The sequence below is a fragment of the Magnolia sinica genome, unplaced genomic scaffold (assembly GCF_029962835.1).
Source record: "Magnolia sinica isolate HGM2019 unplaced genomic scaffold, MsV1 ctg293, whole genome shotgun sequence".
Lineage (NCBI taxonomy): Eukaryota > Viridiplantae > Streptophyta > Magnoliopsida > Magnoliales > Magnoliaceae > Magnolia > Magnolia sinica.
This window is the reverse complement of record NW_026682804.1, coordinates 314622-329466: the sequence shown is the minus strand read 5'-3', so window position 1 is coordinate 329466 and position 14845 is coordinate 314622. Positions and strand designations below refer to the sequence as shown.

Genomic DNA, 14845 nt, shown 5'->3' with positions numbered 1-14845 from the left:
ATATAGAATTATCCAGACCATTCAAATAATCCTTCTAGTTGTAAATGTTTAATATTTATAATTTTCTTAGATAATACAATCTTAACCATCCAGAAAATGGTCCCTCCTGCATGTACGGATGTTAACAGATTGTTTGTTATAAAAAATGGTAAACACACACTGTTTCGGATTTCAAAGGTTTATATTATTTAGAAGAGGAATTGCAAGCGCCATTTTCTTCTTTTCCATTTACAAGCAGCGCATCCCAGCCCGCGAGCGCCATTTGCTCTTTTCTATTTTCAAGCAGCACATCTCAGCCCTCAAGAGCTTCTCCCATTTTCAAGCAGCGGCATCCCATCGCCATCGAGCAGCGGCATCTTCCATCGCCATCAAGCAGCGTCTTCAAATAGGTGAGCTTCTCTTTCCTCACCGATCGGACCCACCATGATGTGTTTTATGTGGCCCCACTATGATGTATGCCTTAGCTTTTCTCATAGAATGGATGTTTTCTCTAATAAAAGGAACCATCTCTCTCTCTTTCTCACTCAAAAGGAGTGATCGGGACCATTAGAAAAGGGTAGTTTGGGCAAAACTTGCCCACTGATGAAATCTTTCTAGAACCTACTTGGTCAAGGGTTTTGATCATCATTATAACTGATGGTGGGCCCCCAATAGGTATGGTGATCGACTCGTCTCAGACTGGTTGTGTTTGAATTGGAAAGAGGATGAACAAAAGAGGACTTGGCATGCGAAATCTGACTCGGTTTAGACGGGTCTGAATATGGAAATGTTTGTTTGTTTGTTGCAACTGATTGACAGAAACTAGATGGTTTGTGTTTTTTGTCAGAGTTTTGTGATCAATACTGTAAGAAAGTCGCTTTTGGGGTTGTTTGGTCAATTTGAAAATGGGATGATATTGCTCATGAGGAATTATATGATGCATGGTTTCCATTTCTATCAGGTGGGACTCATTTTTTGGTAATTCGGAATATTATCTGTTGCATCCTGCCATTGATGAGCTGTGTACTAGATATATACTCAATAGGACATTTTCACCTTTTGATTTCTTGATATGTATTGATGGTTAAGAAGAGAAATGCAACAATCATCCAATTCAAACTGAAAAAAGACAAAAAAAAAAAAAAGTCTCATGATTGGTCACTGGGATCTTCTAATCTGGAAGTCTTTTGGGTCATGATCCATTCACAATGGCATGCAACAGAGCAAGGTTTGGGCCATACAAAACCATAGGCCCTACTTGTCAGAACTGAAAGTCCATGTATGTTGTGCAAAGATGCAAATTCTGCATTGTATTATGTATCTGCTTATTTTGCTAAGTAGTTACATTTAAAAAAATAAAAATAAAATAAACAACTTGAGAGAGAGAGAGAGAGAGAGAGAGAGAGAGAGAGAGAGGAACTTAGCCCAGGTCACAACTAAAGATCATGAGTTTGGAGGAATTATATGCTTGTCAAAACTGAAAATCCTTGTATATTGTGCAAGGATGTGGGCTGTGCATCATATCATTCCTCTGTTTATTTTGCCAAGGTATGAATTTTCTATTTACCAACTTTGAATAAAGGGGCTGCCATACTTCCTTTGATCCCTACAGTTGTTAGAGAACTACCTAAGATGAAATTTCTAGCTATTCGATAGACATAAAAGAAATGAACATGACAGTGGTCCACACTGAGTGAGAAAAGGCAAAAGATTGGACTGCTGGCATTTTCTAATCTCACACACATGATCCCATATATGTGGGAACATGGATCTTGATTCCATCTTATGGTTCCCACCATCAATTGAACTGAAACCCAGCTGAGTTGGGTCTTTTTTTTTTTTTTTATATATATATATATTTATTATTATTAGTTAAAAAGTATGGTGTTGTGAAGTGAAAATAGTGATAGGAAAGTGTAATTGTGTCAGGTTGGTGGATACATAGTGGAGTAAAAGGGAGAAAACACTAGTGCAGTGAGAGGAGCAGGTCATGATTTCTTTCTCAATCTTTTTTTTTTTTTTGCTTTTTAGTAGAAAATCAGTAGTAGTTTGTTGATGATAACATTTATAGGATAATGAGAAAGTGGATATGCGAAGGCTTGTTGATTGGAACCAATCAATGGGTAGGTGTTTATGAAATACAATTGCTTTCACGTCATGTTGGTAATGACCTTCATGATTTACTATTTTTTTCTTTTCTCTGTCATATTCACAGAAGTCTTGAAGCTAATTGCAATACCTGCTTAAAGCTTCAAAAAATGGGTTCAATTCCTTGCCCAAAAACATATCAGTATGTATTCAATTATCTTTCGTTGTGCTTCACTGTTATAATCAGGACAATCTACGTTGGATCATTGATGATGGTTTTGTACGTCACATGTCTAGTCACCAAAAAATTGTACATCAGCATGTCTGCCATTAGAGTTCTTTTTTCCCTAGAATTTTCTGTAAAGATGCCATCTTTTCATGTTTTTCTTTGATTTGTTTGTGGTGATGATTTTCTACATCTGAACTTTATGGCCCAGTTTGTCAGAACATCTCCATGTTTAAAAGGTGATACTATCAAAAAGTTCATGGTCTGTGCACCAAAAATCCTAAGATTGGAAGAACCATTTGCATAGAATTTGAGTAAGACCATGCCACCATATGAATGGACCATACTCATTTTCATCCCAGGTGATATTTATGAATGTCGCACTCCTTGTGCATGTCTTTGATGTTACACAAAAGCAACTTGACAGCGGATGATAAAAGAACATGGTACCTTAAATACAAGGTATTAGTTGGTGATTTCTCCTTGGAAATGGTGGCCCAATTGCACTGGCTGGATCAAGGCGCTTGATATGCGGGAACTCAAAAATTGTGCAGTTGGCATGTATTAACTGCACAATTGCTTACTTATAGTCCCAAGATTGGGATGAGTTGAACAATCCTAACCTTTGATTCGCGGACACCTGTATGTTGAAATTGGGATTATGCGAATTTTGTCATTATTTTTTATGTTTCTGTTTATTGGGCATTCATGATATTGCAGTTTTAGGCAAAGTTGATGTTTGTCTTGGTTGCAGTCCCATGTTTAAAATGTAATGACGAGTTCCGTGATTTCTTTTATTGATAATATTAGTGAGTTATAAGCTGCTACAATATGGGATTTAAAATGTTATGATGAGTTCCGTGATTTTTTTTTTTTTTTTCTGTGATGCCAGTGCATGTCATTCCAGCCCCAATAGCTGGCAGTTTACATTGTCCTAAAGCATCAAATGCGTACACATTGTACCTAAGATGAATGGTGTTAAGGAATATGTTCCCTCTAAAAAAGTGTAGTGGACTCCCTATAAAGGGGCACAAAGCACCTCTGAACAAATGCAAACTCTTAAATTTCATGAAGTTGTTGTTGCCTTGGCGCATGCCGCTACAAAGGCCAATGGTGAGCCTGAAAATGTATGTCAAGTGTCACAAGCAGGTATTTCAGTTGTAGCTAGCCATAAGTTTTCTTTAGGTTGAAGCTGACTGGCTATCTTCGGGTTGAAGTCATTGATAGTTGGAACTATTGTTGTATGACTGCAACTAATGACTGTAATCAAATTATTGGCTGCATTATCACTTCAACCAAAGAAAATTGTTTTTTTTTTCATTATTTTATTTGTCAGTTGACTCAAGATGAAAATTTCTAGTATTTTCAGTGTAAGACCCGTGTCCTAGTCCGTATTGTTCCGTTAACTTCCGCGGTCCTTCTGGTCAAATTCTGGCAATCTTCGCACTGTATCCGACGATTGCGCCTGAACCTAAGCCGGGTCCTGCATACCGACGTCGGCTTGATCCGAAACTTGTATCTTAGCGACCACATCGTCGTCGCGGTTCCAACGCCGCGACTCGTGCACCGAATCCATGCCCAGGCCAGGAGATGTGGGCCTGCGTTCATTCCGAAGAAATGCTGTGCGTTGTGATTATCGAGGGAATCTCTACGATATGTCCCATCAATTAATGTCAAGTATAAGCCTTACCCCAAGTAAAACAATCCATCCCTACTTTTTTTAAAAGTCTACTCTCTCTTTACCTCACCATTCTCCTTTATACAATTTCAACCACAACCATACCTCTTTTACAAATTTTCAACCCAATCCATACCCTTCCTTACATCACCCCATCCATATTATTCCCATCACCTCATTCCCTCTCTTTCATTTCTCAAATCTCTCAAGCAACCCAAAATTCCAACGTCCAAACACTTTCTCTCAACTCCAAGTGTGGCCCACCCTCTCATCTCCCATCTTAACCATTCATCTTTCATCAACCACCATCAAAAGGCAAGGGAAGGAGCATAGAAGGCTAAGGGAGCAAGGAGGAGGCTTAGAGGTGGGTGATCGACTGTTGAATTCTATTTTTTTGGGCCCACATGTTGTGGGACCCACTTAATATTTGTATTGCATTTGGGAGGGCCCAATAGTGGCGGGGTCCCTCCCCTTCTCGTGTCATCTTCTCTTTCTCTCTTTCTCTCTCTTTATCCTTCCCCTTGAATGAAGTGGGCCTCACCATGAACTCCATCCATTAAATGGTGTGGCCCACCACATTTCAGGCGAGATGATATATAATATATTATATTATATTAATATTATATGTACATATATATACATGCATGGTGGGCCACGTCCTTGTGGGACCCACCATGATGCTTGTATTGTACCCACCTGGACGCTGGACGTGGGTCCAAGTGAAGTGTGAACTAACATGGAGTGCGTGTAGTGTCATGGGTACGCACTTACAAGCTTTAAAAAAAAGAGCTTATTGGGTGGGCTACTTAGGAGGGCCCTACCTTGGTGTAAATATATAATCCAAGCCGTCCATTCCATTCTCCAGCTCATTTTAGGCGTTGAGCCAAATTTTGGGACCAAACCGACTCTCGGGCGGGCCATACCATAGGAAATATCGGTATTACCATTGAAACCCACTCTGATCCTTCTATTCGCCAAAAACAGGCCGTATATTGGACTCATCTGGTCGGTCTTGGACCGTGGAATTCAATGGCTGGAGTGGATCTGCCCAATGCGGGCCCCACCTATGAAAATCCGTAGAAAAATAGATTTTTTTTTAAAAAAGAAGCAGCGCTGACGCTGCTGCAGAGCGTCCGCAGGCAGCGCCTGCGCATGACACACGAACGGACGGGTTGTGCCTCACGACGCCAGTTGTGGGCCCCACCGTGATGCATTTCGATCATCGACACCATGCATTTGATGGGTCACCTTGGACCAGGAGGCCATCCTAAAAATCAGCAGTATACGGAACTCAGGTGGGCCACACCATCTAAAATCATGTGAAGACATGCCTAAAACATATAAAATCACTTGGTGGGGCCTACCTGAAATTTAGATGCGGTTGAAACTTGGTCTGAACCCTCAGCCAAGTGCGACTCACCTAATGAGTGGGCTAGATTTGTGAACCACATCACAGTGAGCTCCCTGTCCATGTGATCTCATGAATAGATTAGATGGCAATAAACATTACCTGTCAACAGGTTGTATGGCAAATAAACGTTATGGTGGGCCCTGGTCCACGTGACCTTATGTACAGGTTGGAATTAAATAAACATTATGGTGGGCCCTGGTCCACGTGACCTTATGCAGAGATTGGATGTAAATAAACATTACAGTGGGCCCAGGTTGGGTGGAAAATAAATATTACTATGGGCCCCAGGTCTAAGTGACCTTATCAATGGGTTGGATGGAGAATAAACATCATGGTAGGCCCCACATGGGACCCACTTGTGTATGTATTGTAATCCACACCCTCCATTAGTGTGGGCTCCATCATGATGCATGTGTTTCATCCAAACCGTCTAACCATTTTGGAGATAATTTAAGGCCCATTGTTGAGGCCCATCTGGATATATTGGTGGTCCTTGTTGAGGCCCACCTTGATTTGTATAAGGCCCGTATTATGAGGCCCATTGTGATGTATGCAAGGCCCATGTGACTAGGCCCATCTTGATGCATTTGTGGCCTGTCATTGAGGCCCACCTTGATATATATACGAGACCCATGTATGAGGCCCGTTTGATGTACTGGAGGCCCATGGGTCGAGGCCCAATGGGATGTACATAAGGTCCATTGTAGTATGATTTCATCATGGTATATGTGTTGATTTTATAGCGGGCTACACCTTGGGAGCAATGATGGTTTGATGTCCACATTGTAAGGATGATGTTGGTTAAATGTTCGCATTATCATTCTCCCTAGGGCCCATTAATAAGCCCATACCTGTAATGTGTAGGCCGTCTAGGCCCATCTTCGTTTTGATCAGAACCTATCACCACATAACATGCTTAGTATAGATTCATGATTCATGATCATACGCATCATATGTATGCCTGATGTGAGGATTGACTGATCATTGCACATGTCTTCGGGTAGATGGTTTATGGACTCTCTGATAGGTGGAGTTGCCTTACATGAGCGCGCGGTACGTGCAGGATTGTTGCATGTCTGATGGTATGATTCATGCATTTGCATTCGTGTGATTGTGCTCATTGTATGCCCTAGTGACATCAGGGCCATAGCCTCCACAGACACATCGTGGGTGGCTAGATTGGATACCAAAAATGTTTGGATCTAGCATACGGGTGCCATAGATGTCCCTTAGTGAAAATTTTTAAACCCGATGGTACCAGAGGATGACTCCAACGTCGAGACCGAGTGGATATATGAGCGCACGATGGCCGAATACCAGGAGGCCGCGTCTCCCACTGTGTCGTGGTCGGTTGGAAAGGGGTGTGGCCTTACTCGCTTGAGGGTAGGGGGCAATACTAGGCTGAGTTTGACCAGCTTAAGAATGGGTCCGCTATCGACATGCCGGATAGGTATTGGCAGACTATTGGCCAGGAGGATAGTGAGGTTTCTTACGCTCGCTTGGACTGTGCGGCTAGGAGAGCGGCAGTGTCACTTGGAGTGTACTGAACCCCGGTGATTATTCAGAATGAGAACTGTACTGATATATGACGAGGATTGGCATGCTTGAGTTGCATCTCGCATTGCATGGTCGTGTTATGGCCGATAGCATTCATATCTTGCACCGCATAGCCTTAGTACAGCTGATTGCATTCATGTATTCATCACCATGATTTCGCATTACTTTGACCTTGTATTCTGAGCACGCTTATATTGTGCACACACTTACACCACCCTCTAAGCTTTCTATAAGCTTATGCACGATTGATGCGTGCAGGTGACGCCAGGACGCAGCCGTAGCATAGTAGCAGCAGGAGCGTGCAGACGAGCTTCTAGAGTTTTGTTGCTTTCGCCATATTGTATTTCCCTTTCATACGCACTGTATCCGAAAGTTTTTGATCATAGTGGATTTTGTGTTGGTGTTCTTGTGGTTATTGTTCGTGGGTTATGCTTTTGGTTATGCTTATTATGAATCAGACTGATGATTATAAATCCTCCTTATAGTATCCCAGGATCGGAACCTGGTAAATGGGTGCCGGGAGTCGAGATTGAGGTTCTACGGAGGCTGTCGGCGCCGGATTCTGCCATCGGGAATTTTGTGAGCCCGGTTTCCGAGTTCGGGGTGTGACAGAAGTTGGTATCAGAGCATAACTTAGGAATAACCAATAACATCATCACATGTTTGCTATGAGTTTAGGACGATTAGGTTTCAAGTTAACCTTCCGATTGAGTTCCCTAACGTGCGATTCTCACGGTTGATTGACGTCATTGTTCCTTCCTATAGGACATGCTACTTAGGAGAGCGACCCGAGCACACCCCCCTCCACCACCTGAGGCCCTAGCTTTACCACCTGCGCCTTCCGTTCCACCCCCAGAGATCCCCGCTCCCCTGCCTGCGGACGACGTTCCTCCACCTAATGCCGGTGTGGATCCGACTGTGCCTGTGAGTGCCTCGCAGTTACAGCAGATGTTGCAGGCTGACTACTGCGCTTCAGGGGCAGGGCAGACGCCCAGTTGTTTCTCCAGCCCAGGCCGAGCACGAGCGCGCAAGCGCCCTTCTTTGTGAGTTTCGACAGCTTGATCTCCCACGTTTCTAGGGTGAGCCAGATCCGACTGCAGCCGAGAGATAGCGCTCCAATGTGGCGAAGATCTTCGATACCATGTCATGTACGACCGAGCAGCGAGTTCGGTTGGCTGTATTTCTTCTCCAAGGAGAGGCCGAGCACTGGTGGACCTCTGTTACCCGTGTTACATGACCTGATTATGTCTGAACATGAGATGACTTTATCGACCGATTCGAGGAGCAGTATTTCCCTGACTACATACGACGTCAGAGAGCACTGGAGTTCGAGACTCTAGTGCAGGGAGACATGACCATGGCACAGGACTAGGCTCGTTTTATGTCGCTATCGAGGTTCGCGCCATATATGGTTGATGATGAGGGGCGGAAGGCCCGCCGTTTTGAGAACGGCTTACGTTATGGTCTTCGAGGCCGTGTGATTGGGCATGAGCTCCTGACTTTTCAGGCGGTAGTGTGGAGGGCCCAGATTTACGAGACTAAGTGGGCCGGCTCACAGAGCGACCGAGATCAGAGGATGGGTCAAAATTGGAAGAGGCAAGCCCCCTCCAGTACCTTCTAGTAGCATTGACGACCACAGAGGTACAGGAGCCACCCACCTGCTAGAGCACCAGCAGCCCCAACAGCACCTCCAGTGCCACCCTAGCAGCTGTTTACAGGGGCTTATTTTGGATGTGGTGGGACAGGGCACCGCCCGTCTGAGTACCCTCGCCCTCATCTCTAGCCGCCGAGAGCACCACAGCAGCCTTCACAGCAGCAGCCGAGAGCACCGCAGCAGCCTCCAGCACAATAGTGACCCCATCAGCAGCGTCCACAGCCACCTCAACCACCGAGGCCTCAGCAGCAGCAGAGACAACAGTACAGGCCGCCGCAGAGGCAACAACAGCACCAGGGACCTCAGAGGGGATAGGCACCTTCCCAGCCAGCTCAGGCAAGGTTCTACGCTGCTCAGCAGGATCCGCAGTCATCTGAAGGAGTCAATGAGGGTATCCTTTCCATCTCCGCATGTATCGCACGTGTACTGTTTGATTCCGGTGCATCGCATTCATTCATGTTCGAGGATTTTTGTCATTTGACTGGATTACCGACAGAGTCTGCTCGCGAGGGGTTGACCGTGTCGACGCCCTTGGGGAAGACCACAGTATTGGGCCATTTTTGTTCATCTTGCCCAATTCTGGTCGGTGATAATTTTTTGCCTGCCGATTTATTTTTGCTGCTGATGTCAGACTTCGATGTTATCTTGGGCATGGATTGGCTTGCTGAGTACCACGCCATGTTAAACTGTTCTGCGAGGACCGTCACATTCTCTATACCCGGCCTGCCACAGTTCTAGTTCATTGCCGAGCCCAGAGGAGAGCCGTTGTCATGCTTGATGTCCTGCGCTGTCGAGGAGCCTATTACCATTTCTATTGATCAGTGGCCGGTTGTTTGTGATTTCCCCGATATGTTCCAGAAGATTCTGGGATTGCCGCCGCGCCGTTATACTGAGTTCCAGATTGATCTTGTGCCTGGTACAGTGCCTATCTTGAAGGCCCCGTACCGTATGACACCGATGGAGTTGTGTGAGCTGCAGCGGCAGTTGGAAGAGTTGTGTGAGTTAGGTTTCATTCGTCCGAGCAGTTCGCTTAGGAGAGCGCCGGTACTCTTCGTCAGGAAGAAGGATGGCTCGTTAAGGCTCTGCGTGGATTACCGCGAGCTCAACCGGGTCACAATCAAGAACAAGTACCCGCTCCCGAGGATAGATGACTTATTTGATCAGTTGCAGGGTGCATAGTTCTTTTCAAAGATTGACCTGGGTTCTGGTTATCATCAGATTCGTGTCCGAGAGGAGGACATCCCGAAGACAGCTTTCAAGACGTGCTATGGTCATTTTGAGTTTCAGGTCATGTCCTTCGGGCTGACCAATGCACCCGCGGTCTTCATGCAGTTGATGAATGAGGTCTTTCGCCCGTATCTCGATCAGTTTGTTGTGGTCTTCATCGACGACATTCTGATATATTCGAGGACCCGTGAGCATCATATGCAGCATCTGGAGATCGCATTGCAGACCCTTCGTGCCTACCAGCTGTATGCGAAGCTGGAGAAGTGTGAATTCTGGTAGGAGGAGGTGAGATTCCTCGGTCACGTGGTGACGACGGAGGGTGTCGCAGTGGACCCCTCGAAGGTTGAGGCAGTGCGTCAGCGGGGTCAGCCCACGACTGCGTCTGAGATCCACAGTTTCCTTGGTTTAGCGGGATACTATCGGCGTTTCATTGAGGGCTTCTCCCGTATTGCAGCCCCGTTGACCAGGTTGACTCGGAAGGGCGCAGAGTTTATTTGGAGTGACGCCTGTGAGCGAGCGTTTATGGAGCTGAAGGACCGTCTGACGTCCGCTCCTGTCACTCTTCTCTAGGAGTGATGAATTTGTTGTGTTTACTGATGCCTCACGTATTGGGTTAGGTGTTGTCCTAATGCAGCATGGCAGGCCTGTAGCCTTCGCGTCTCGTCAGCTCAAGGTCCATGAGCTGAACTACCCCACGCATGATTTGGAGCTGGCAGCAGTTGTCTTCGCACTGAAGGTGTGGAGACACTATCTCTATAGGGTTAGGTTTGAGCTCTTCTCCGACCACAAGAGCTTGAAGAATCTATTCTCTCAGTCCGAGCTGAACATGAGGCAGAAACGCTGCATGGAGCTTCTGAAGGACTATGATTTTGACCTCCAGTACCACCAGGCAAGGCGAATGTGGTGGCAAATGCCCTCAGCCGTCAACCACGAGGCCTGATGGCACATATGATGATTCAGGAGTGGAGGATGCTCGAAGATATAGTAGAGTATGACTTCAATTTTGGTTTACAGTCTTCTATTGTTCAGCTATCGAGCCTGTCGATTCAACCCTCTCTTGTCGCAAGGGTGATCGAGGCTCAACAGACAGATGAGTCATTACAGGATTATCGAACTGAGAAAGCATCTGAGAGTCAAACAAATTGACAGATTGGTTTTGATGGTGGACTTCGCTTCAGAGGCCGATTGTGTCCCGAATATTCCTGAGTTGCACAAAGATCTTATGACCGAGGCACATCGATCGTAATTTTCTATCCACCTTGGCTCGACGAAAATGTACCGTGATATGAGGCGACAGTATTTTTAGGCAGGGATGAAGCGCCAGATTGCCAGTTTTGTGACCGAGTGTGACACATGCCAGCATGTCGGTTGATCATCAGAGACCTCCTGGTCTATTGCAGCTGTTGAGTGTCTCGACGTGGAAGTGGGAGTACGTATTTACAGATTTCATTATGGGTTTGTCGAGGACTCAGTGCGGTCATGACCCCATCTGGGTCGTCGTTGATCGTTTGACGAAGTCGACACATTTTCTTATGATTCGTGCGACTTGGCCTTTGGACCGGCTTGCGAGAATATTCATCGAGGAGATTGTGAGACTGCATGGCGTTCCAGTCTCGATCGTTTCTGACCGAGACCCGAGGTTCACGTCTCAGTTTTGGAGGAGCTTTCAGAGAGCTATTGGGCACTGATTTGCAGCTCAGCACTGCGTACCATCCGCAGACCGATGGCCAGACTGAGAGGGTCAACCAGATCCTTGAGGATATGCTTCGAGCCTACGTGATTGACTTCGGGGGTAGCTGGGATGATCATCTGCGATTGACTGAGTTTGCATACAACAACAGCTATTAGGCGACCATTGGCATGGCTCCTTTTGAGGCATTGTATGGCAGACCATGTAGATCTCCGAGTTGTTGTACTGAGGTCGGAGAGCGGCGTCTCCTAGGTCCCGAGCTTGTACAAGAGATATCAGAGGCTATTGTTATCATTAGGCAGAGGATGCGCACAGCTCAGAGCCGGCAGAAGAGTTTTGCCGATCGCTGGCGCCGTCCCTTGGAGTTTGATATAGGGGACCACGTATATCTCAAGGTCTAGCCCATGAAGGGCGTAGTTCGATTTGGAGTGAAAGGCAAGCTTGCTCCGAGATTCATTGGACCTTTCGAGATCACTGAGCGCATTGACGCCGTGGACTATCGGCTTGCCTTACCATCTCAGTTGTCTGGCATCTACAACATTTTCCACGTCTCTATGTTGAGAAAATGTGGGTCAGACGTAGTTCCTGTTATTGATTGGCAGTCGTTGGAGGTTCGTGAAGATGCTTCTTACATTGAGCAGCCAGTTTGTATCCTTGATCGAAAGGAGCAGGTCCTCCGGACCAAGGTCATTCCCTTGGTGAAGGTTCAGTGGGGTCACCATTCTGTTGATGAGGCATCTTGGGAGTGCGAGGCCGAGATTCGAGAGCGCTATCCCCATCTCTTTGATGATTGATTGTATGTTGTATCTTGTGTTTTGTCTCCGATACTTATATGATGATGCCTTGTTTCCTCTTCTATTATAAGTCATGTTTTCTTGCGATGATTATGCAAATTTCAAAGACGAAATTTTTATTTGGAGTGGTGAGCTGTAAGACCCATGTCCTAGTCCGTACCGTTCCGTTGACTTCCGCGGTTCTTCCGGTCAAATTTTGGCAACCTTCGTACTGTATTCGACGATTGTGTGTGAACCTAAGCCAGGTCCCGCACGTCGATGTCGGCTCGATCCGAAACTTGTATCTTAGCGACCGCGGCCAACGCCGAGACTCGTGCACCGAACCGATGCCCAGGCTATGTGGGTTTGCGTTCATTCCGAAGAAATGCCGCGCGTTGCAATTATCGAGGGAATCTCTACGATATGTTCCATCAATCAATGTCAAGTACAAGCCTTACCTCAAGTACAACCCATCCCTACTTTTTTAAAAAGTCCACTCTCTCTCCACCTCACCATTCCCCTTTACACAATTTCAACCACAACTATACCTCTTCTACAAATTTTCAACCCAACCCATGCCCTTCCTTACATCACCCCATCCATATTATTCCCATCACCTCACTCCCTTTCTCTCATTTCTCATATCTCTCAAGCAACCCAAAATTTCAACGTCCAAACACTCTCTCTCAACTCCAAGTGTGGCCCACCCTCTCATCTCCCATCTCAACCATTCATCTTTCATCAACCACCATCAAGAGGCAAGGCAAGGAGCATAGAAGGCTAAGGGAGCAAGGAGGAGGCCTAGAGGTGGGTGAGCGACCGTTGAATTTCATTTTTTTGGGCCCACATGATGTGGGACCCACTTAATATTTGTATTGCATTTGGGAGGGCCCAATAGTGGCGGGGTCCCTCCCCTTCTCGTGTCATCTTCTCTCTCTCTTTCTCTCTCTTTATCCTTCCCCTTGAATGAAGTGGGCCTCACCAATTCATGTTAAATCTACTCCATCCATTAAATGGTGTGGCCCACCACATTTTAGGCGAGATGATATATAATATATTATACTATATTAATATTATATGTACATATATATACATGCATGGTGGGCCACGTCCCTATGGGACCCACCATGATGCTTGTATTGTACCCACCTGGACGCTGGACGTGGGTCCAAGTGAAGTGTGAACTAACATGGAGTGCGTGTACTGCCATGGGTACGTACTTACAAGCTTAAAAAAAAAAAGAGAGAGCTTATTGGGTAGGCTACTTAGGAGGGCCCTACCTTGGTGTATATATATAATCCAAGCCGTCCATTCCATTCTCCAGCTCATTTTAGGCGTTGAGCCAAATTTTGAGACCAAACCGACTCTTGGGCGGCCCATACCATAGGAAATAGCGGTATTACCATTGAAACCACTTTGATCCTTCAATTCGCCAAAAACAGGCAGTATATTGGACTCATCTGATCGGTCTTCGACCGTGGAATCCAATGGCTGGAGTGGATCTGCCCAATGCGGAATCCGTAGAAAAACAGATTTTAAAAAAAAAGAAGCAGCGCTGACGCTGCTGCAGAGCATCCGCAGGCAGCGCCTACGCCTGATGCACGGACGGACGGGTTGTGCCTCACGGCCCCAGTTGTAGGCCCCACCGTGATGCATTTCGATCATCGACACCATGCATTTGATGGGTCACCTCGGACCATGAGGCCATCCCAAAAATCAGCCGTATACGGAACTCAGGTGGGCCACACCATCTAAAATCATGTGAAGACATGCTTAAAACATTTAAAATCACTTGGTGGGGCCTACCTGAAATTTAGATGCAGTTGAAACTTGGTTTGAACCCTCAGCCAAGTGGGACGCACCTAATGAGTGGGCTGGATTTGTGAACCACATCACAGTGGGCTCCCTGTCCATGTGATTAAAAAAAACTATCATGGTGGGCTCCCTGACCGTGTGACCCTGTCAACAGGTTGTATGGCAAATAAACGTTATGGTGGGCCCTGGTCCACGTAACCTTATGTACAGGTTGGATGTAAATAAACATTATGGTGGGCCCTGGTCCACGTGACCTTATGCACAGATTGGATGTAAATAAACATTATAGTGGGCCCAGGTTGGGTGGAAAATAAATATTACTGTGGGCCCCAGGTCTAAGTGACCTTATCAATGGGTTGGATGGAGAATAAATATCATGGTAGGCCCCACATGGGACCCACTTATGTATGTATTGTAATCCACACCCTCCATTAGTGTAGGCTTCATCATGATGCATGTGTTTCATCCAAACCGTCCAACCATTTTGGAGATAATTGAAGGCCCATTGTTGAGGCCCACCTTGATTTGTATTGGTGGTCCTTGTTGAGGTCGGTGGTCCTTGTTGAGGCCCACCTTGATTTGTATAAGGCCCATATTATGAGGCCCATTGTGATGTATGCAAGACCCATGTGACTAGGCCCATCTTGATGCATTTGTGGTCTGTTGTTGAGGCCCACCTTGATATATATATGAGACCCATGTATGAGGCCCATTTGATGTACTGGAGGCCCATGGGTCGAGGCCCAA

General features: G+C 46.0%; 1 long non-coding RNA gene across 1 annotated transcript in view; it reads left to right on the top strand.

The window, feature by feature from the left end:
* The first annotated feature begins 243 nt into the window (after window positions 1-243).
* Window positions 244-14845, top strand: part of LOC131236209 (uncharacterized) — a 98313-nt gene continuing 83711 nt past the window's right edge. The window contains exons 1-4 of the long non-coding RNA XR_009166635.1: window positions 244-389; window positions 1483-1527; window positions 1909-2102; window positions 2195-2269. This is a non-coding gene — a long non-coding RNA (uncharacterized LOC131236209). The remainder of the gene's footprint in view (window positions 390-1482; window positions 1528-1908; window positions 2103-2194; window positions 2270-14845) is intronic.